Consider the following 23,770-nt stretch of genomic DNA (forward strand, 5'->3'; position numbering starts at 1 on the left):
CGGGAAGAAGGGAACGAGAAAAAGCGTGCAACGAACGAGTGCAGGGGAAAAGCGGGAAGAAGGGAACGAGAAAAAGCGTGCAACGAACGAGTGCAGGGGAAAAGCGGGAAGAAGTGAACGAGAAAAAGCGTGCAACGAACGAGTGCAGGAAAAAAGCGGGAAGAAGGGAACGAGAAAAAGCGTGCCACGAACGAGTGCAAAATAAAAGCGGGAAGAAGGGAACGAGAAAAAGCGTGCAACGAACGAGTGCAGGGAAAAAGCGGGAAGAAGGGAACGAGAAAAAGCGTGCAACGAACGAGTGCAAAATAAAAGCGGGAAGAAGGGAACGAGAAAAAGAGTGCAACGAACGAGTGCAGGGAAAAAGCGGGAAGAAGGGAACGAGAAAAAGCGTGCAACGAACGAGTGCAGGAAAAAAGCGGGAAGAAGGGAACGAGAAAAAGCGTGCAACGAACGAGTGCAGGGAAAAAGCAGGAAGAAGGGAACGAGAAAAAGCGTGCAACGAACGAGTGCAAAATAAAAGCGGGAAGAAGGGAACGAGAAAAAGCGTGCAACGAACGAGTGCAGGGAAAAAGCGGGAAGAAGGGAACGAGAAAAAGCGTGCAACAAACGAGTGCAGGAAAAAAGCGGGAAGAAGGGAACGAGAAAAAGCGTGCAACGAACGAGTGCAGGGAAAAAGCGGGAAGAAGGGAACGAGAAAAAGCGTGCAACGATAGAGTGCAAAATAAAATCGGGAAGAAAGGAACGAGAAAAAGCGTGCAACGAACGAGTGCAGGGAAAAATGGGGAAGAAGGGAACGAGAACAAGAGCGCAAGAAACGAGTGCAGGGATAAATTGGGAAGAAGGGAACGAGAAAAAGAGCGCAAGGAACGAGTGCAGGGGAAAAATCCAGAAGAAGGGAACGAGAAAAAGAGCGCAAGGAACGAGTTCAGGGAAAAATTGGGAAGAAGGGAACGGGAAAAAGAGCAAAAGGAACGAGTGCGGGGATAAATTGGGAAGAAAGGAACGGGAAAAAGAGCGCAAGGAACGAGTGCAGGAAAAAATTGGGAAGAAGGGAACGAGAAAAAGAGCGCAAGGAACGAGTGCAGGGAAAAATCCAGAAGAAGGGAACGAGAAAAAGAGCGCAAGGAACGAGTGCGGGGAAAAATTGGGAAGAAAGTAACGGGAAAAAGAGCGCAACGAACGAGTGCGGGGATAAATTGAGAAGAATGGAACGGGAAAAAGAGCGCAAGGAACGAGTGCGGGGAAAAATTGGGAAGAAGGGAACGAGAAAAAGAGCGCAACGAACGAGTGCGGGGATAAATTGGGAAGAAGGGAACGGGAAAAAGAGCGCAAGGAACGAGTTCAGGGAAAAATTGGGAAGAAGGGAACGGGAAAAAGATCGCAAGGAACGAGTTCAGGGAAAAATTGGGAAGAAGGGAACGAGAAAAAGAGCGCAAGGAACGAGTGCAGGGAAAAATCCAGAAGAAGGGAACGAGAAAAAGAGCGCAAGGAACGAGTGCGGGGAAAAATTAGGAAGAAGGGAACGGGAAAAAGAGCGCAAGGAACGAGTGCAGGGAAAAATTGGGAAGAAGGGAACGGGAAAAAGAGCAAAAGGAACGAGTGCGGGGATAAATTGGGAAGAAAGGAACGGGAAAAAGAGCGCAAGGAACGAGTGCGGGAAAAAATTGGGAAGAAGGGAACGAGAAAAAGAGCGCAAGGAACGAGTGCAGGGAAAAATCCAGAAGAAGGGAACGAGAAAAAGAGCGCAAGGAACGAGTGCGGGGAAAAATTGGGAAGAAGGGAACGAGAAAAAGAGCGCAAGGAACGAGTGCAGGGATAAATTGGGAAGAAGGGAACGAGAAAAAGAGCGCAAGGAACGAGTGCAGGGAAAAATCCAGAAGAAGGGAATGAGAAAAATAGCGCAACAAACGAGTGCAGGGAAAAATTGGGAAGAAGGGAACGGGAAAAAGAGCGCAAGGAACGAGTGCAAGGAAAAATTCGGAAGAAGGGAACGAAAAAACGAGCGCAAGGAATGAGTGCAGGGAAAAATTGGGAAGAAGGGAACGGGAAAAAGAGCGCAAGGAACGAGTGCAGGGAAAAATTGGGAAGAAGGGAACGGGAAAACGAGCACAATGAATGAGTGCAGGGAAAAATTGGGAAGAAGGGAACGAGAAAAAGAGCGCAAGGAATGAGTGCAGGGGAAGAATTGGGAAGAAGGGAACGAGAAAAAGAGCGCAACAAATCAGTTCAGGGAAAAATTGGGAAGAAGGGAACGGGCAAAAGAGCGCAAGGAACGAGTGCAGGGAAAAAATCCAGAAGATGGGAACGGGAAAAAGAGCGCAAGGAATGAGTGCAGGGAAAAAATCCAGAAGAAGGGAGCGGGAAAAAGAGCGCAAGGAATGAGTGCGGGGAAAAATTGGGAAGAAGGGAACAGGAAAAAGAACGCAAGGAACGAGTGCAGGGAAAAAATCCAGAAGAAGGGAACGGGAAAAAGAGCGCAAGGAATGAGTGCAGGGAAAAATTGGGAAGAAGGGAACGGGAAAAAGAGCGCAAGGAACGAGTGCGGGGAAAAATTGGGAAGAATGGAACGGGAAAAAGAGCGCAAGGAAGGAGTGTGGGGAAAAATTGGGAAGAAGGGAGCGGGAGAAAAGAGTGCAAGGAACGAGTGCAGGGAAAAATTGGGAAGAAGGGAACGGGAAAAGGACTTCAACGAACGGGTGCAGGGAAAAATTGGGAAGAAGGGAGCGGGAAAAAGAGCGCAAGGAACGAGTGCAGGGAAAAATCCAGAGGAAGGGAACGAGAAAAAGAGCGCAACAAACGAGTGCAGGGAAAAATTGGGAAGAAGGGAACGGGAAAAAGAGTGCAAGGAACGAGTTCAGGGAAAAATTGGGAAAAAGTGAGCGGGAAAGAGAGCGCAAGGAAAAAGTGCAGGGAAAAATTGGGAAGAAGGGAGCAGGAAAAGTAGCGCAACGAGCGAGTGCAGGGACAAATTGGGAAGAAGGGAACGGGAAAAAGAGCGCAAGGAACGAGTGCAGGGAAAAATTGGGAAGAAGGGAACGGGAAAAAGAGCGCAACGAACGGGTGCGGGGAAAAATCCAGAAGAAGGGAACGAGAAAAAGAGCGCAAGGAACGAGTGCGGGGAAAAATTGGGAAGAAGGGAACGGGAAAAAGAGAGCAAGGAACGAGTGCAGAGAAAAATTGGGAAGAAGGGAACGAGAAAAAGCGCAAGGAACGAGTGCAGGGAAAAATTGGGAAGAAGGGAACGAGAACAAGAGCTCAAGGAACGAGTGCAGGGATAAATTGGGAAGAAGGGAACGAGAAAAAGAGCGCAAGGAACGAGTGCAGGGAAAAATTGGGAAGAAGGGAACGAGAAAAAGAGCGCAAGGAACGAGTGCGGGGAAAAATTGGGAAGAAAGTAACGGGAAAAAGAGCGCAAGGAACGAGTGCGGGGATAAATTGAGAAGAAGGGAACGGGAAAAAGAGCGCAAGGAACGAGTGCAGGGAAAAATTGGGAAGAAGGGAATGAGAAAAAGATCGCAAGGAACGAGTTCAGGGAAAAATTGGGAAGAAGGGAACGGGAAAAGAGCGCAAGGAACGAGTGCAGGGAAAAATCCAGAAGAAGGGAACGAGAAAAAGAGCGCAAGGAACGAGTGCGGGGAAAAATTGGGAAGAAGGGAACGGGAAAAAGAGCGCAAGGAACGAGTGCGGGGAAAAATTGGGAAGAAGGGAACGGGAAAAAGAGCGCAACTAACGAGAGCGGGGAAAAATTGGGAAGAAGGGAACGGGAAAAAGAGCGCAAGGAACGAGTTCAGGGAAAAATTGGGAAAAAGGGAACGGGAAAAAGAGCGCAAGGAACGAGTTCACGGAAAAATCCAGAAGAAGGGAACGGGAAAAAGAGCGCAAGGAACGAGTGCAGGGAAAAATTGGGAAGAAAGGAACGAGAAAAAGAGCGCAAGGAACGAGTGCAGGGAAAAATCCAGAAGAAGGGAATTGGAAAAAGAGCGCAACGAACGAGTGCAGGGAAAAATTGGGAAGAAGGGAACGGGGAAAAGAGCGCCAGGAACGAGTGCAGGGAAAAATCCACAAGAAGGGACGAGAAAAAGAGCGCAACGAACGAGTTCAGGGAAAAATTGGGAAGAAGGGAACGGGAAAAAGAGCGCAAGGAATGAGTGCGGAGAAAAATTGGGAAGAAGGGAACGGGAAAAAGAGCGCAAGGAACGAGTGCAGGGAAAAGTCCAGAAGAATGAAACGAGAAAAAGAGCGCAAGGAACGAGTGCGGGGAAAAATTGGGAAGAAGGGAACGGGAAAAAGAATGCAAGGAACGAGTGCAGGGAAAAAATCCAGAAGAAGGGAACGGGAAAAAGAGCGCAATGAATGAGTGCAGGGAAAAATTGGGAAGAAGGGAACGGGAAAAAGAGTGCAAGGAACGAGTGCGGGAAAAAATTGGGAAGAAGGGAGCGGGAGAAAAAAGTGCAAGGAACGAGTGCAGGGAAAAAGCGGGAAGAAGGGAACGAGAAAAAGCGTGTAACGAACGAGTGCAAAAAAAAAGCGGGAAGAAGGGAACGAGAAAAAGCGTGCAACCAACGAGTGCAGGGAAAAAGCGGGAAGAAGGGAACGAGAAAAAGCGTGCAACGAACGAGTGCAGGGAAAAAATGGGAAGAAGGGAACGAGAAAAAGCGTGCAACGAACGAGTGCAGGGAAAAAGCGGGAAGAAGGGAACGAGAAAAAGCGTGCAACGAACTAGTGCAAAATAAAATCGGGAAGAAGGGAACGAGAAAAAGAGAGCAACGAACGAGTGCAAAATAAAATCGGGAAGAAGGGAACGAGAAAAAGCGTGCAAGGAACGAGTGCAGGGAAAAATTGGGAAGAAGGGAACGAGAACAAGAGCGCAAGGAACGAGTGCAGGGATCAATTGGGAAGAAGGGAACGAGAAAAAGAGCGCAAGGAACGAGTGCAGGGAAAAATTGGGAAGAAGGGAACGAGAAAAGATCGCAAGGAACGAGTGCGGGGTAAAATTGGGAAGAAGGGAACGGGAAAAAGAGCACAATGAATGAGTGCAGGGAAAAATTGGGAAGAAGGGAACGAGAAAAAGAGCGCAACAAATCAGTTCAGGGAAAAATTGGGAAGAAGGGAACGGGCAAAAGAGCGCAAGGAACGAGTGCAGGGAAAAAATCCAGAAGATGGGAACGGGAAAAAGAGCGCAAGGAATGAGTGCAGGGAAAAAATCCAGAAGAAGGGAGCGGGAAAAAGAGCGCAAGGAATGAGTGCGGGGAAAAATTGGGAAGAAGGGAACGAGAAAAAGAGCGCAAGGAACGAGTGCAGGGATAAATTGGGAAGAAGGGAACGAGAAAAAGAGCGCAAGGAACGAGTGCAGGGAAAAATCCAGAAGAAGGGAATGAGAAAAATAGCGCAACAAACGAGTGCAGGGAAAAATTGGGAAGAAGGGAACGGGAAAAAGAGCGCAAGGAACGAGTGCGGGGAAAAATTCGGAAGAAGGGAACGAAAAAACGAGCGCAAGGAATGAGTGCAGGGAAAAATTGGGAAGAAGGGAACGGGAAAAAGAGCGCAAGGAACGAGTGCAGGGAAAAATTGGGAAGAAGGGAACGGGAAAACGAGCACAATGAATGAGTGCAGGGAAAAATTGGGAAGAAGGGAACGAGAAAAAGAGCGCAAGGAATGAGTGCAGGGGAAGAATTGGGAAGAAGGGAACGAGAAAAAGAGCGCAACAAATCAGTTCAGGGAAAAATTGGGAAGAAGGGAACGGGCAAAAGAGCGCAAGGAACGAGTGCAGGGAAAAAATCCAGAAGATGGGAACGGGAAAAAGAGCGCAAGGAATGAGTGCAGGGAAAAAATCCAGAAGAAGGGAGCGGGAAAAAGAGCGCAAGGAATGAGTGCGGGGAAAAATTGGGAAGAAGGGAACAGGAAAAAGAACGCAAGGAACGAGTGCAGGGAAAAAATCCAGAAGAAGGGAACGGGAAAAAGAGCGCAAGGAATGAGTGCAGGGAAAAATTGGGAAGAAGGGAACGGGAAAAAGAGCGCAAGGAACGAGTGCAGGGAAAAATTGGGAAGAATGGAACGGGAAAAAGAGCGCAAGGAAGGAGTGTGGGGAAAAATTGGGAAGAAGGGAGCGGGAGAAAAGAGTGCAAGGAACGAGTGCAGGGAAAAATTGGGAAGAAGGGAACGGGAAAAGGACTTCAACGAACGGGTGCAGGGAAAAATTGGGAAGAAGGGAGCGGGAAAAAGAGCGCAAGGAACGAGTGCAGGGAAAAATCCAGAAGAATGAAACGAGAAAAAGAGCGCAAGGAACGAGTGCGGGGAAAAATTGGGAAGAAGGGAACGGGAAAAAGAACGCAAGGAATGAGTGCAGGGAAAAAATCCAGAAGAAGGGAACGGGAAAAAGAGCGCAATGAATGAGTGCAGGGAAAAATTGGGAAGAAGGGAACGGGAAAAAGAGTGCAAGGAACGAGTGCGGGAAAAAATTGGGAAGAAGGGAGCGGGAGAAAAAAGTGCAAGGAACGAGTGCAGGGAAAAAGCGGGAAGAAGGGAACGAGAAAAAGCGTGTAACGAACGAGTGCAAAAAAAAAGCGGGAAGAAGGGAACGAGAAAAAGCGTGCAACCAACGAGTGCAGAGAAAAAGCGGGAAGAAGGGAACGAGAAAACGTGCAACGAACGAGTGCAGGGAAAAAATGGGAAGAAGGGAACGAGAAAAAGCGTGCAACGAACGAGTGCAGGGAAAAAGCGGGAAGAAGGGAACGAGAAAAAGCATGCAACGAACGAGTGCAAAATAAAAGTGGGAAGAAGGGAACGAGAAAAAGCGTGCGACGAACGAGTGCAAAATAAAATCGGGAAGAAGGGAACGAGAAAAAGCGTGCAACGAACGAGTGCAGGGAAAAAGCGGGAAGAAGGGAACGAGAAAAAGCGTGCAACGAACTAGTGCAAAATAAAATCGGGAAGAAGGGAACGAGAAAAAGAGAGCAACGAACGAGTGCAAAATAAAATCGGGAAGAAGGGAACGAGAAAAAGCGTGCAAGGAACGAGTGCAGGGAAAAATTGGGAAGAAGGGAACGAGAACAAGAGCGCAAGGAACGAGTGCAGGGATCAATTGGGAAGAAGGGAACGAGAAAAAGAGCGCAAGGAACGAGTGCAGGGAAAAATTGGGAAGAAGGGAACGAGAAAAGATCGCAAGGAACGAGTGCGGGGTAAAATTGGGAAGAAGGGAACGGGAAAAAGAGCGCAAGGAACGAGTTCAGGGAAAAAACCAGAAGAAGGGAACGAGAAAAAGAGCGCAAGGAACAAGTTCAGGGAAAAATTGGGAAGAATGGAACGGGAAAAAGAGCGCAACGAACGAGTTCAGGGAAAAATTGGGAAGAAGGGAACGAGAAAAAGAGCGCAAGGAACGAGTTCAGGGAAAAATTGGGAAGAAGGGAACGGGAAAAAGATCGCAAGGAACGAGTTCAGGGAAAAATTGGGAAGAAGGGAACGAGAAAAAGAGCGCAAGGAACGAGTGCAGGGAAAAATCCAGAAGAAGGGAACGAGAAAAAGAGCGCAAGGAACGAGTGCGGGGAAAAATTAGGAAGAAGGGAACGGGAAAAAGAGCGCAAGGAACGAGTGCGGGAAAAAATTGGGAAGAAGGGAGCGGGAGAAAAAAGTGCAAGGAACGAGTGCAGGGAAAAAGCGGGAAGAAGGGAACGAGAAAAAGCGTGTAACGAACGAGTGCAAAAAAAAAGCGGGAAGAAGGGAACGAGAAAAAGCGTGCAACCAACGAGTGCAGGGAAAAAGCGGGAAGAAGGGAACGAGAAAACGTGCAACGAACGAGTGCAGGGAAAAAATGGGAAGAAGGGAACGAGAAAAAGCGTGCAACGAACGAGTGCAGGGAAAAAGCGGGAAGAAGGGAACGAGAAAAAGCATGCAACGAACGAGTGCAAAATAAAAGTGGGAAGAAGGGAACGAGAAAAAGCGTGCGACGAACGAGTGCAAAATAAAATCGGGAAGAAGGGAACGAGAAAAAGCGTGCAACGAATGAGTGCAGGGAAAAAGCGGGAAGAAGGGAACGAGAAAAAGCGTGCAACGAACTAGTGCAAAATAAAATCGGGAAGAAGGGAACGAGAAAAAGAGAGCAACGAACGAGTGCAAAATAAAATCGGGAAGAAGGGAACGAGAAAAAGCGTGCAAGGAACGAGTGCAGGGAAAAATTGGGAAGAAGGGAACGAGAACAAGAGCGCAAGGAACGAGTGCAGGGATCAATTGGGAAGAAGGGAACGAGAAAAAGAGCGCAAGGAACGAGTGCAGGGAAAAATTGGGAAGAAGGGAACGAGAAAAGATCGCAAGGAACGAGTGCGGGGTAAAATTGGGAAGAAGGGAACGGGAAAAAGAGCGCAAGGAACGAGTTCAGGGAAAAAACCAGAAGAAGGGAACGAGAAAAAGAGCGCAAGGAACAAGTTCAGGGAAAAATTGGGAAGAATGGAACGGGAAAAAGAGCGCAACGAACGAGTGCAGGGAAAAATCCAGAAGAAGGGAACGAGAAAAAGAGCGCAAGGAACGAGTGCGGGGAAAAATTGGGAAGAAGGGAACGAGAAAAAGAGCGCAAGGAACGAGTGCAGGGAAAAAAACAGAAGAAGGGAACGAGAAAAAGAGCGCAAGGAACGAGTTCAGGGAAAAATTGGGAAGAAGGGAACGGGAAAAAGAGCGCAAGGAACGAGTGCGGGGAAAAATTCGGAAGAAGGGAACGGGAAAAAGAGCGCAAGGAACGAGTGCGGGGAAAAATTGGGAAGAAGGGAACGAGAAAAAGAGCGCAAGGAACGAATGCAGGGAAAAATTGGGAAGAAGGGAACGGGAAAAAGAACGCAAGGAACGAGTGCAGGGAAAAAATCCAGAAGAAGGGAACGGGAAAAAGAGCGCAAGGAATGAGTGTGGGGAAAAATTGGGAAGAATGGAACGGGAAAAAGAGCGCAAGGAACGAGCGCAGGGAAAAATTGGGAAGAAGGGAACGGGAAAAAGAGCGCAACGAACGAGTGCAGGGGAAAAGCGGGAAGAAGGGAACGAGAAAAAGCGTGCAACGAACGAGTGCAGGGAAAAAGCGGGAAGAAGGGAACGAGAAAAAGCGTGCAACGAACGAGTGCAGGGAAAAGCGGGAAGAAGGGAACGAGAAAAAGCGTGCAACGAACGAGTGCAAAATAAAAGCGGGAAGAAGGGAACGAGAAAAAGCGTGCAACGAACGAGTGCAGGGAAAAAGCGGGAAGAAGGGAACGAGAAAAAGCGTGCAACAAACGAGTGCAGGGAAAAAGCGGGAAGAAGGGAACGAGAAAAAGCGTGCAACGAACGAGTGCAGGGAAAAAGCGGGAAGAAGGGAACGAGAAAAAGCGTGCAACGAACGAGTGCAGGGAAAAAGCGGGAAGAAGGGAACGAGAAAAAGCGTGCAACGAACGAGTGCAGGGGAAAAGTGGGAAGAAGGGAACGAGAAAAAGCGTGCCACGAACGAGTGCAGGGAAAAAGCGGGAAGAAGGGAACGAGAAAAAGCGTGCAACGAACGAGTGCAAAATAAAATCGAGAAGAAGGGAACGAGAAAAAGCGTGCAACGAACGAGTGCAGGGAAAAAGCGGGAAGAAGGGAACGAGAAAAAGCGTGCAACGAACGAGTGCAGGGAAAAAGCGGGAAGAAGGGAACGAGAAAAAGCGTGCAACGAACGAGTGCAGGAAAAAAGCGGGAAGAAGGGAACGAGAAAAAGCGTGCAACGAACGAGTGCAGGGGAAAAGTGGGAAGAAGGGAACGAGAAAAAGCGTGCAACGAATGAGTGCAGGGAAAATGCGGGAAGAAGGGAACGAGAAAAAGCGTGCAACGAACGAGTGCAAAATAAAATCGAGAAGAAGGGAACGAGAAAAAGCGTGCAACGAACGAGTGCAGGGAAAAAGCGGGAAGAAGGGAACGAGAAAAAGCGTGCAACGAACGAGTGCAAAATAAAAGCGGGAAGAAGGGAACGAGAAAAAGCGTGCAACGAACGAGTGCAGGGAAAAAGCGGGAAGAAGGGAACGAGAAAAAGCGTGCCACGAACGAGTGCAAAATAAAAGCGGGAAGAAGGGAACGAGAAAAAGCGTGCAACGAACGAGTGCAGGGGAAAAGTGGGAAGAAGGGAACGAGAAAAAGCGTGCGACGAACGAGTGCAAGGGAAAAGAGGGAAGAAGGGAACGAGAAAAAGCGTGCAACGAACGAGTGCAAAATAAAAGCGGGAAGAAGGGAACGAGAAAAAGTGTGCAACGAACGAGTGCAGGGAAAAAGCGGGAAGAAGGGAACGAGAAAAAGCATGCAACGAACGAGTGCAGGGGAAAAGCGGGAAGAAGGGAACGAGAAAAAGCGTGCAACGAACGAGTGCAGGGAAAAAGCGGGAAGAAGGGAACGAGAAAAAGCGTGCAACGAACGAGTGCAGGGGAAAAGCGGGAAGAAGGGAACGAGAAAAAGCGTGCAACGAACGAGTGCAGGGGAAAAGCGGGAAGAAGTGAACGAGAAAAAGCGTGCAACGAACGAGTGCAGGAAAAAAGCGGGAAGAAGGGAACGAGAAAAAGCGTGCCACGAACGAGTGCAAAATAAAAGCGGGAAGAAGGGAACGAGAAAAAGCGTGCAACGAACGAGTGCAGGGAAAAAGCGGGAAGAAGGGAACGAGAAAAAGCGTGCAACGAACGAGTGCAAAATAAAAGCGGGAAGAAGGGAACGAGAAAAAGAGTGCAACGAACGAGTGCAGGGAAAAAGCGGGAAGAAGGGAACGAGAAAAAGCGTGCAACGAACGAGTGCAGGAAAAAAGCGGGAAGAAGGGAACGAGAAAAAGCGTGCAACGAACGAGTGCAGGGAAAAAGCAGGAAGAAGGGAACGAGAAAAAGCGTGCAACGAACGAGTGCAGGGGAAAAGTGGGAAGAATGGAACGAGAAAAAGCGTGCAACGAACGAGTGCAAAATAAAAGCGGGAAGAAGGGAACGAGAAAAAGCGTGCAACGAACGAGTGCAGGGGAAAAGCGGGAAGAAGGCAACGAGAAAAAGCGTGCAACGAACGAGTGCAGGGAAAAAGCGGGAAGAAGGGAACGAGAAAAAGCGTGCAACGATAGAGTGCAAAATAAAATCGGGAAGAAGGGAACGAGAAAAAGCGTGCAAGGAACGAGTGCAGGGAAAAATGGGGAAGAAGGGAACGAGAACAAGAGCGCAAGAAACGAGTGCAGGGATAAATTGGGAAGAAGGGAACGAGAAAAAGAGCGCAAGGAACGAGTGCAGGGGAAAAATCCAGAAGAAGGGAACGAGAAAAAGAGCGCAAGGAACGAGTTCAGGGAAAAATTGGGAAGAAGGGAACGGGAAAAAGAGCAAAAGGAACGAGTGCGGGGATAAATTGGGAAGAAAGGAACGGGAAAAAGAGCGCAAGGAACGAGTGCAGGAAAAAATTGGGAAGAAGGGAACGAGAAAAAGAGCGCAAGGAACGAGTGCAGGGAAAAATCCAGAAGAAGGGAACGAGAAAAAGAGCGCAAGGAACGAGTGCGGGGAAAAATTGGGAAGAAAGTAACGGGAAAAAGAGCGCAACGAACGAGTGCGGGGATAAATTGAGAAGAATGGAACGGGAAAAAGAGCGCAAGGAACGAGTGCAGGGAAAAATCCAGAAGAAGGGAACGAGAAAAAGAGCGCAACGAACGAGTGCGGGGATAAATTGGGAAGAAGGGAACGGGAAAAAGAGCGCAAGGAACGAGTTCAGGGAAAAATTGGGAAGAAGGGAACGGGAAAAAGATCGCAAGGAACGAGTTCAGGGAAAAATTGGGAAGAAGGGAACGAGAAAAAGAGCGCAAGGAACGAGTGCAGGGAAAAATCCAGAAGAAGGGAACGAGAAAAAGAGCGCAAGGAACGAGTGCGGGGAAAAATTAGGAAGAAGGGAACGGGAAAAAGAGCGCAAGGAACGAGTGCAGGGAAAAATTGGGAAGAAGGGAACGGGAAAAAGAGCAAAAGGAACGAGTGCGGGGATAAATTGGGAAGAAAGGAACGGGAAAAAGAGCGCAAGGAACGAGTGCGGGAAAAAATTGGGAAGAAGGGAACGAGAAAAAGAGCGCAAGGAACGAGTGCAGGGAAAAATCCAGAAGAAGGGAACGAGAAAAAGAGCGCAAGGAACGAGTGCGGGGAAAAATTGGGAAGAAGGGAACGAGAAAAAGAGCGCAAGGAACGAGTGCAGGGATAAATTGGGAAGAAGGGAACGAGAAAAAGAGCGCAAGGAACGAGTGCAGGGAAAAATCCAGAAGAAGGGAATGAGAAAAATAGCGCAACAAACGAGTGCAGGGAAAAATTGGGAAGAAGGGAACGGGAAAAAGAGCGCAAGGAACGAGTGCAAGGAAAAATTCGGAAGAAGGGAACGAAAAAACGAGCGCAAGGAATGAGTGCAGGGAAAAATTGGGAAGAAGGGAACGGGAAAAAGAGCGCAAGGAACGAGTGCAGGGAAAAATTGGGAAGAAGGGAACGGGAAAACGAGCGCAATGAATGAGTGCAGGGAAAAATTGGGAAGAAGGGAACGAGAAAAAGAGCGCAAGGAATGAGTGCAGGGGAAGAATTGGGAAGAAGGGAACGAGAAAAAGAGCGCAACAAATCAGTTCAGGGAAAAATTGGGAAGAAGGGAACGGGCAAAAGAGCGCAAGGAACGAGTGCAGGGAAAAAATCCAGAAGATGGGAACGGGAAAAAGAGCGCAAGGAATGAGTGCAGGGAAAAAATCCAGAAGAAGGGAGCGGGAAAAAGAGCGCAAGGAATGAGTGCGGGGAAAAATTGGGAAGAAGGGAACAGGAAAAAGAACGCAAGGAACGAGTGCAGGGAAAAAATCCAGAAGAAGGGAACGGGAAAAAGAGCGCAAGGAATGAGTGCAGGGAAAAATTGGGAAGAAGGGAACGGGAAAAAGAGCGCAAGGAACGAGTGCAGGGAAAAATTGGGAAGAATGGAACGGGAAAAAGAGCGCAAGGAAGGAGTGTGGGGAAAAATTGGGAAGAAGGGAGCGGGAGAAAAGAGTGCAAGGAACGAGTGCAGGGAAAAATTGGGAAGAAGGGAACGGGAAAAGGACTTCAACGAACGGGTGCAGGGAAAAATTGGGAAGAAGGGAGCGGGAAAAAGAGCGCAAGGAACGAGTGCAGGGAAAAATCCAGAGGAAGGGAACGAGAAAAAGAGCGCAACAAACGAGTGCAGGGAAAAATTGGGAAGAAGGGAACGGGAAAAAGAGTGCAAGGAACGAGTTCAGGGAAAAATTGGGAAAAAGTGAGCGGGAAAGAGAGCGCAAGGAAAAAGTGCAGGGAAAAATTGGGAAGAAGGGAGCAGGAAAAGTAGCGCAACGAGCGAGTGCAGGGACAAATTGGGAAGAAGGGAACGGGAAAAAGAGCGCAAGGAACGAGTGCAGGGAAAAATTGGGAAGAAGGGAACGGGAAAAAGAGCGCAACGAACGGGTGCGGGGAAAAATCCAGAAGAAGGGAACGAGAAAAAGAGCGCAAGGAACGAGTGCGGGGAAAAATTGGGAAGAAGGGAACGGGAAAAAGAGAGCAAGGAACGAGTGCAGAGAAAAATTGGGAAGAAGGGAACGAGAAAAAGCGCAAGGAACGAGTGCAGGGAAAAATTGGGAAGAAGGGAACGAGAACAAGAGCTCAAGGAACGAGTGCAGGGATAAATTGGGAAGAAGGGAACGAGAAAAAGAGCGCAAGGAACGAGTGCAGGGAAAAATCCAGAAGAAGGGAACGAGAAAAAGAGCGCAAGGAACGAGTGCGGGGAAAAATTGGGAAGAAAGTAACGGGAAAAAGAGCGCAAGGAACGAGTGCGGGGATAAATTGAGAAGAAGGGAACGGGAAAAAGAGCGCAAGGAACGAGTGCAGGGAAAAATTGGGAAGAAGGGAATGAGAAAAAGATCGCAAGGAACGAGTTCAGGGAAAAATTGGGAAGAAGGGAACGGGAAAAGAGCGCAAGGAACGAGTGCAGGGAAAAATCCAGAAGAAGGGAACGAGAAAAAGAGCGCAAGGAACGAGTGCGGGGAAAAATTGGGAAGAAGGGAACGGGAAAAAGAGCGCAAGGAACGAGTGCGGGGAAAAATTGGGAAGAAGGGAACGGGAAAAAGAGCGCAACTAACGAGAGCGGGGAAAAATTGGGAAGAAGGGAACGGGAAAAAGAGCGCAAGGAACGAGTTCAGGGAAAAATTGGGAAAAAGGGAACGGGAAAAAGAGCGCAAGGAACGAGTTCACGGAAAAATCCAGAAGAAGGGAACGGGAAAAAGAGCGCAAGGAACGAGTGCAGGGAAAAATTGGGAAGAAAGGAACGAGAAAAAGAGCGCAAGGAACGAGTGCAGGGAAAAATCCAGAAGAAGGGAATTGGAAAAAGAGCGCAACGAACGAGTGCAGGGAAAAATTGGGAAGAAGGGAACGGGGAAAAGAGCGCCAGGAACGAGTGCAGGGAAAAATCCACAAGAAGGGACGAGAAAAAGAGCGCAACGAACGAGTTCAGGGAAAAATTGGGAAGAAGGGAACGGGAAAAAGAGCGCAAGGAATGAGTGCGGAGAAAAATTGGGAAGAAGGGAACGGGAAAAAGAGCGCAAGGAACGAGTGCAGGGAAAAGTCCAGAAGAATGAAACGAGAAAAAGAGCGCAAGGAACGAGTGCGGGGAAAAATTGGGAAGAAGGGAACGGGAAAAAGAACGCAAGGAACGAGTGCAGGGAAAAAATCCAGAAGAAGGGAACGGGAAAAAGAGCGCAATGAATGAGTGCAGGGAAAAATTGGGAAGAAGGGAACGGGAAAAAGAGTGCAAGGAACGAGTGCGGGAAAAAATTGGGAAGAAGGGAGCGGGAGAAAAAAGTGCAAGGAACGAGTGCAGGGAAAAAGCGGGAAGAAGGGAACGAGAAAAAGCGTGTAACGAACGAGTGCAAAAAAAAAGCGGGAAGAAGGGAACGAGAAAAAGCGTGCAACCAACGAGTGCAGGGAAAAAGCGGGAAGAAGGGAACGAGAAAAAGCGTGCAACGAACGAGTGCAGGGAAAAAATGGGAAGAAGGGAACGAGAAAAAGCGTGCAACGAACGAGTGCAGGGAAAAAGCGGGAAGAAGGGAACGAGAAAAAGCGTGCAACGAACTAGTGCAAAATAAAATCGGGAAGAAGGGAACGAGAAAAAGAGAGCAACGAACGAGTGCAAAATAAAATCGGGAAGAAGGGAACGAGAAAAAGCGTGCAAGGAACGAGTGCAGGGAAAAATTGGGAAGAAGGGAACGAGAACAAGAGCGCAAGGAACGAGTGCAGGGATCAATTGGGAAGAAGGGAACGAGAAAAAGAGCGCAAGGAACGAGTGCAGGGAAAAATTGGGAAGAAGGGAACGAGAAAAGATCGCAAGGAACGAGTGCGGGGTAAAATTGGGAAGAAGGGAACGGGAAAAAGAGCGCAAGGAACGAGTGCAGGGAAAAAAACAGAAGAAGGGAACGAGAAAAAGAGCGCAAGGAACGAGTTCAGGGAAAAATTGGGAAGAAGGGAACGGGAAAAAGAGCGCAAGGAACGAGTGCGGGGAAAAATTCGGAAGAAGGGAACGGGAAAAAGAGCGCAAGGAACGAGTGCGGGGAAAAATTGGGAAGAAGGGAACGAGAAAAAGAGCGCAAGGAACGAGTGCAGGGAAAAATCCAGAAGAAGGGAACGAGAAAAAGAGCGCAACGAACGAGTGCGGGGATAAATTGGGAAGAAGGGAACGAGAAAAAGAGCGCAACAAACCAGTTCAGGGAAAAATTGGGAAGAAGGGAACGGGCAAAAGAGCGCAAGGAACGAATGCAGGGAAAAATTGGGAAGAAGGGAACGGGAAAAAGAACGCAAGGAACGAGTGCAGGGAAAAAATCCAGAAGAAGGGAACGGGAAAAAGAGCGCAAGGAATGAGTGTGGGGAAAAATTGGGAAGAATGGAACGGGAAAAAGAGCGCAAGGAACGAGCGCAGGGAAAAATTGGGAAGAAGGGAACGGGAAAAAGAGCGCAACGAACGAGTGCAGGGGAAAAGCGGGAAGAAGGGAACGAGAAAAAGCGTGCAACGAACGAGTGCAGGGAAAAAGCGGGAAGAAGGGAACGAGAAAAAGCGTGCAACGAACGAGTGTAGGGGAAAAACGGGAAGAAGGGAACGAGAAAAAGTGTGCAACGAACGAGTGCAGGGGAAAAGCGGGAAGAAGGGAACGAGAAAAAGTGTGCAACGAACGAGTGCAAAATAAATGCGGGAAGAAGGGAACGAGAAAAAGCGTGCAACGAACGAGTGCAGGGGAAAAGCGAGAAGAAGGGAAAGAGAAAAAGCGTGCAACGAACGAGTGCAGGGGAAAAACGGGAAGAAGGGAACGAGAAAAAGCGTGCAACGAACGAGTGCAGGGGAAAAACGGGAAGAAGGGAACGAGGAAAAGCGTGCAACGAACGAGTGCAGGAAAAAAGCGGGAAGAATGGAACGGGAAAAAGCGTGCAACGAACGAGTGCAGGGAAAAGCGGGAAGAAGGGAACGAGAAAAAGCGTGCAACGAACGAGTGCAAAATAAAAGCGGGAAGAAGGGAACGAGAAAAAGCGTGCAACGAACGAGTGCAGGGAAAAAGCGGGAAGAAGGGAACGAGAAAAAGCGTGCAACAAACGAGTGCAGGGAAAAAGCGGGAAGAAGGGAACGAGAAAAAGCGTGCAACGAACGAGTGCAGGGAAAAAGCGGGAAGAAGGGAACGAGAAAAAGCGTGCAACGAACGAGTGCAGGGAAAAAGCGGGAAGAAGGGAACGAGAAAAAGCGTGCAACGAACGAGTGCAGGGGAAAAGTGGGAAGAAGGGAACGAGAAAAAGCGTGCCACGAACGAGTGCAGGGAAAAAGCGGGAAGAAGGGAACGAGAAAAAGCGTGCAACGAACGAGTGCAAAATAAAATCGAGAAGAAGGGAACGAGAAAAAGCGTGCAACGAACGAGTGCAGGGAAAAAGCGGGAAGAAGGGAACGAGAAAAAGCGTGCAACGAACGAGTGCAGGGAAAAAGCGGGAAGAAGGGAACGAGAAAAAGCGTGCAACGAACGAGTGCAGGAAAAAAGCGGGAAGAAGGGAACGAGAAAAAGCGTGCAACGAACGAGTGCAGGGGAAAAGTGGGAAGAAGGGAACGAGAAAAAGCGTGCAACGAATGAGTGCAGGGAAAATGCGGGAAGAAGGGAACGAGAAAAAGCGTGCAACGAACGAGTGCAAAATAAAATCGAGAAGAAGGGAACGAGAAAAAGCGTGCAACGAACGAGTGCAGGGAAAAAGCGGGAAGAAGGGAACGAGAAAAAGCGTGCAACGAACGAGTGCAAAATAAAAGCGGGAAGAAGGGAACGAGAAAAAGCGTGCAACGAACGAGTGCAGGGAAAAAGCGGGAAGAAGGGAACGAGAAAAAGCGTGCAACAAACGAGTGCAGGGGAAAAGTGGGAAGAAGGGAACGAGAAAAAGCGTGCAACGAACGAGTGCAGGGAAAAAGCGGGAAGAAGGGAACGAGAAAAAGCGTGCAACGAACGAGTGCAGGGAAAAAGCGGGAAGAAGGGAACGAGAAAAAGCGTGCCACGAACGAGTGCAGGGGAAAAGTGGGAAGAAGGGAACGAGAAAAAGCGTGCAACGAACGAGTGCAGGGAAAAAGCGGGAAGAAGGGAACGAGAAAAAGCGTGCAACGAACGAGTGCAGGGAAAAAGCGGGAAGAAGGGAACGAGAAAAAGCGTGCCACGAACGAGTGCAAAATAAAAGCGGGAAGAAGGGAACGAGAAAAAGCGTGCAACGAACGAGTGCAGGGGAAAAGTGGGAAGAAGGGAACGAGAAAAAGCGTGCGACGAACGAGTGCAAGGGAAAAGAGGGAAGAAGGGAACGAGAAAAAGCGTGCAACGAACGAGTGCAAAATAAAAGCGGGAAGAAGGGAACGAGAAAAAGTGTGCAACGAACGAGTGCAGGGAAAAAGCGGGAAGAAGGGAACGAGAAAAAGCATGCAACGAACGAGTGCAGGGGAAAAGCGGGAAGAAGGGAACGAGAAAAAGCGTGCAACGAACGAGTGCAGGGAAAAAGCGGGAAGAAGGGAACGAGAAAAAGCGTGCAACGAACGAGTGCAGGGGAAAAGCGGGAAGAAGGGAACGAGAAAAAGCGTGCAACGAACGAGTGCAGGGGAAAAGCGGGAAGAAGTGAACGAGAAAAAGCGTGCAACGAACGAGTGCAGGAAAAAAGCGGGAAGAAGGGAACGAGAAAAAGCGTGCCACGAACGAGTGCAAAATAAAAGCGGGAAGAAGGGAACGAGAAAAAGCGTGCAACGAACGAGTGCAGGGAAAAAGCGGGAAGAAGGGAACGAGAAAAAGCGTGCAACGAACGAGTGCAAAATAAAAGCGGGAAGAAGGGAACGAGAAAAAGAGTGCAACGAACGAGTGCAGGGAAAAAGCGGGAAGAAGGGAACGAGAAAAAGCGTGCAACGAACGAGTGCAGGAAAAAAGCGGGAAGAAGGGAACGAGAAAAAGCGTGCAACGAACGAGTGCAGGGAAAAAGCAGGAAGAAGGGAACGAGAAAAAGCGTGCAACGAACGAGTGCAGGGGAAAAGTGGGAAGAATGGAACGAGAAAAAGCGTGCAACGAACGAGTGCAAAATAAAAGCGGGAAGAAGGGAACGAGAAAAAGCGTGCAACGAACGAGTGCAGGGGAAAAGCGGGAAGAAGGCAACGAGAAAAAGCGTGCAACGAACGAGTGCAGGGAAAAAGCGGGAAGAAGGGAACGAGAAAAAGCGTGCAACGATAGAGTGCAAAATAAAATCGGGAAGAAAGGAACGAGAAAAAGCGTGCAACGAACGAGTGCAGGGAAAAATGGGGAAGAAGGGAACGAGAACAAGAGCGCAAGAAACGAGTGCAGGGATAAATTGGGAAGAAGGGAACGAGAAAAAGAGCGCAAGGAACGAGTGCAGGGGAAAAATCCAGAAGAAGGGAACGAGAAAAAGAGCGCAAGGAACGAGTTCAGGGAAAAATTGGGAAGAAGGGAACGGGAAAAAGAGCAAAAGGAACGAGTGCGGGGATAAATTGGGAAGAAAGGAACGGGAAAAAGAGCGCAAGGAACGAGTGCAGGAAAAAATTGGGAAGAAGGGAACGAGAAAAAGAGCGCAAGGAACGAGTGCAGGGAAAAATCCAGAAGAAGGGAACGAGAAAAAGAGCGCAAGGAACGAGTGCGGGGAAAAATTGGGAAGAAAGTAACGGGAAAAAGAGCGCAACGAACGAGTGCGGGGATAAATTGAGAAGAATGGAACGGGAAAAAGAGCGCAAGGAACGAGTGCGGGGAAAAATTGGGAAGAAGGGAACGAGAAAAAGAGCGCAACGAACGAGTGCGGGGATAAATTGGGAAGAAGGGAACGGGAAAAAGAGCGCAAGGAACGAGTTCAGGGAAAAATTGGGAAGAAGGGAACGGGAAAAAGATCGCAAGGAACGAGTTCAGGGAAAAATTGGGAAGAAGGGAACGAGAAAAAGAGCGCAAGGAACGAGTGCAGGGAAAAATCCAGAAGAAGGGAACGAGAAAAAGAGCGCAAGGAACGAGTGCGGGGAAAAATTAGGAAGAAGGGAACGGGAAAAAGAGCGCAAGGAACGAGTGCAGGGAAAAATTGGGAAGAAGGGAACGGGAAAAAGAGCAAAAGGAACGAGTGCGGGGATAAATTGGGAAGAAAGGAACGGGAAAAAGAGCGCAAGGAACGAGTGCGGGAAAAAATTGGGAAGAAGGGAACGAGAAAAAGAGCGCAAGGAACGAGTGCAGGGAAAAATCCAGAAGAAGGGAACGAGAAAAAGAGCGCAAGGAACGAGTGCGGGGAAAAATTGGGAAGAAGGGAACGAGAAAAAGAGCGCAAGGAACGAGTGCAGGGATAAATTGGGAAGAAGGGAACGAGAAAAAGAGCGCAAGGAACGAGTGCAGGGAAAAATCCAGAAGAAGGGAATGAGAAAAATAGCGCAACAAACGAGTGCAGGGAAAAATTGGGAAGAAGGGAACGGGAAAAAGAGCGCAAGGAACGAGTGCAAGGAAAAATTCGGAAGAAGGGAACGAAAAAACGAGCGCAAGGAATGAGTGCAGGGAAAAATTGGGAAGAAGGGAACGGGAAAAAGAGCGCAAGGAACGAGTGCAGGGAAAAATTGGGAAGAAGGGAACGGGAAAACGAGCACAATGAATGAGTGCAGGGAAAAATTGGGAAGAAGGGAACGAGAAAAAGAGCGCAAGGAATGAGTGCAGGGGAAGAATTGGGAAGAAGGGAACGAGAAAAAGAGCGCAACAAATCAGTTCAGGGAAAAATTGGGAAGAAGGGAACGGGCAAAAGAGCGCAAGGAACGAGTGCAGGGAAAAAATCCAGAAGATGGGAACGGGAAAAAGAGCGCAAGGAATGAGTGCAGGGAAAAAATCCAGAAGAAGGGAGCGGGAAAAAGAGCGCAAGGAATGAGTGCGGGGAAAAATTGGGAAGAAGGGAACAGGAAAAAGAACGCAAGGAACGAGTGCAGGGAAAAAATCCAGAAGAAGGGAACGGGAAAAAGAGCGCAAGGAATGAGTGCAGGGAAAAATTGGGAAGAAGGGAACGGGAAAAAGAGCGCAAGGAACGAGTGCGGGGAAAAATTGGGAAGAATGGAACGGGAAAAAGAGCGCAAGGAAGGAGTGTGGGGAAAAATTGGGAAGAAGGGAGCGGGAGAAAAGAGTGCAAGGAACGAGTGCAGGGAAAAATTGGGAAGAAGGGAACGGGAAAAGGACTTCAACGAACGGGTGCAGGGAAAAATTGGGAAGAAGGGAGCGGGAAAAAGAGCGCAAGGAACGAGTGCAGGGAAAAATCCAGAGGAAGGGAACGAGAAAAAGAGCGCAACAAACGAGTGCAGGGAAAAATTGGGAAGAAGGGAACGGGAAAAAGAGTGCAAGGAACGAGTTCAGGGAAAAATTGGGAAAAAGTGAGCGGGAAAGAGAGCGCAAGGAAAAAGTGCAGGGAAAAATTGGGAAGAAGGGAGCAGGAAAAGTAGCGCAACGAGCGAGTGCAGGGACAAATTGGGAAGAAGGGAACGGGAAAAAGAGCGCAAGGAACGAGTGCAGGGAAAAATTGGGAAGAAGGGAACGGGAAAAAGAGCGCAACGAACGGGTGCGGGGAAAAATCCAGAAGAAGGGAACAAGAAAAAGAGCGCAAGGAACGAGTGCGGGGAAAAATTGGGAAGAAGGGAACGGGAAAAAGAGAGCAAGGAACGAGTGCAGAGAAAAATTGGGAAGAAGGGAACGAGAAAAAGCGCAAGGAACGAGTGCAGGGAAAAATTGGGAAGAAGGGAACGAGAACAAGAGCTCAAGGAACGAGTGCAGGGATAAATTGGGAAGAAGGGAACGAGAAAAAGAGCGCAAGGAACGAGTGCAGGGAAAAATTGGGAAGAAGGGAACGAGAAAAAGAGCGCAAGGAACGAGTGCGGGGAAAAATTGGGAAGAAAGTAACGGGAAAAAGAGCGCAAGGAACGAGTGCGGGGATAAATTGAGAAGAAGGGAACGGGAAAAAGAGCGCAAGGAACGAGTGCAGGGAAAAATTGGGAAGAAGGGAATGAGAAAAAGATCGCAAGGAACGAGTTCAGGGAAAAATTGGGAAGAAGGGAACGGGAAAAGAGCGCAAGGAACGAGTGCAGGGAAAAATCCAGAAGAAGGGAACGAGAAAAAGAGCGCAAGGAACGAGTGCGGGGAAAAATTGGGAAGAAGGGAACGGGAAAAAGAGCGCAAGGAACGAGTGCGGGGAAAAATTGGGAAGAAGGGAACGGGAAAAAGAGCGCAACTAACGAGAGCGGGGAAAAATTGGGAAGAAGGGAACGGGAAAAAGAGCGCAAGGAACGAGTTCAGGGAAAAATTGGGAAAAAGGGAACGGGAAAAAGAGCGCAAGGAACGAGTTCACGGAAAAATCCAGAAGAAGGGAACGGGAAAAAGAGCGCAAGGAACGAGTGCAGGGAAAAATTGGGAAGAAAGGAACGAGAAAAAGAGCGCAAGGAACGAGTGCAGGGAAAAATCCAGAAGAAGGGAATTGGAAAAAGAGCGCAACGAACGAGTGCAGGGAAAAATTGGGAAGAAGGGAACGGGGAAAAGAGCGCCAGGAACGAGTGCAGGGAAAAATCCACAAGAAGGGACGAGAAAAAGAGCGCAACGAACGAGTTCAGGGAAAAATTGGGAAGAAGGGAACGGGAAAAAGAGCGCAAGGAATGAGTGCGGAGAAAAATTGGGAAGAAGGGAACGGGAAAAAGAGCGCAAGGAACGAGTGCAGGGAAAAGTCCAGAAGAATGAAACGAGAAAAAGAGCGCAAGGAACGAGTGCGGGGAAAAATTGGGAAGAAGGGAACGGGAAAAAGAATGCAAGGAACGAGTGCAGGGAAAAAATCCAGAAGAAGGGAACGGGAAAAAGAGCGCAATGAATGAGTGCAGGGAAAAATTGGGAAGAAGGGAACGGGAAAAAGAGTGCAAGGAACGAGTGCGGGAAAAAATTGGGAAGAAGGGAGCGGGAGAAAAAAGTGCAAGGAACGAGTGCAGGGAAAAAGCGGGAAGAAGGGAACGAGAAAAAGCGTGTAACGAACGAGTGCAAAAAAAAAGCGGGAAGAAGGGAACGAGAAAAAGCGTGCAACCAACGAGTGCAGGGAAAAAGCGGGAAGAAGGGAACGAGAAAAAGCGTGCAACGAACGAGTGCAGGGAAAAAATGGGAAGAAGGGAACGAGAAAAAGCGTGCAACGAACGAGTGCAGGGAAAAAGCGGGAAGAAGGGAACGAGAAAAAGCGTGCAACGAACTAGTGCAAAATAAAATCGGGAAGAAGGGAACGAGAAAAAGAGAGCAACGAACGAGTGCAAAATAAAATCGGGAAGAAGGGAACGAGAAAAAGCGTGCAAGGAACGAGTGCAGGGAAAAATTGGGAAGAAGGGAACGAGAACAAGAGCGCAAGGAACGAGTGCAGGGATCAATTGGGAAGAAGGGAACGAGAAAAAGAGCGCAAGGAACGAGTGCAGGGAAAAATTGGGAAGAAGGGAACGAGAAAAGATCGCAAGGAACGAGTGCGGGGTAAAATTGGGAAGAAGGGAACGGGAAAAAGAGCACAATGAATGAGTGCAGGGAAAAATTGGGAAGAAGGGAACGAGAAAAAGAGCGCAACAAATCAGTTCAGGGAAAAATTGGGAAGAAGGGAACGGGCAAAAGAGCGCAAGGAACGAGTGCAGGGAAAAAATCCAGAAGATGGGAACGGGAAAAAGAGCGCAAGGAATGAGTGCAGGGAAAAAATCCAGAAGAAGGGAGCGGGAAAAAGAGCGCAAGGAATGAGTGCGGGGAAAAATTGGGAAGAAGGGAACGAGAAAAAGAGCGCAAGGAACGAGTGCAGGGATAAATTGGGAAGAAGGGAACGAGAAAAAGAGCGCAAGGAACGAGTGCAGGGAAAAATCCAGAAGAAGGGAATGAGAAAAATAGCGCAACAAACGAGTGCAGGGAAAAATTGGGAAGAAGGGAACGGGAAAAAGAGCGCAAGGAACGAGTGCGGGGAAAAATTCGGAAGAAGGGAACGAAAAAACGAGCGCAAGGAATGAGTGCAGGGAAAAATTGGGAAGAAGGGAACGGGAAAAAGAGCGCAAGGAACGAGTGCAGGGAAAAATTGGGAAGAAGGGAACGGGAAAACGAGCACAATGAATGAGTGCAGGGAAAAATTGGGAAGAAGGGAACGAGAAAAAGAGCGCAAGGAATGAGTGCAGGGGAAGAATTGGGAAGAAGGGAACGAGAAAAAGAGCGCAACAAATCAGTTCAGGGAAAAATTGGGAAGAAGGGAACGGGCAAAAGAGCGCAAGGAACGAGTGC

The sequence above is a fragment of the Aphelocoma coerulescens genome, chromosome 3 (assembly GCF_041296385.1).
Source record: "Aphelocoma coerulescens isolate FSJ_1873_10779 chromosome 3, UR_Acoe_1.0, whole genome shotgun sequence".
NCBI classification, from domain to species: Eukaryota; Metazoa; Chordata; class Aves; order Passeriformes; family Corvidae; genus Aphelocoma; species Aphelocoma coerulescens.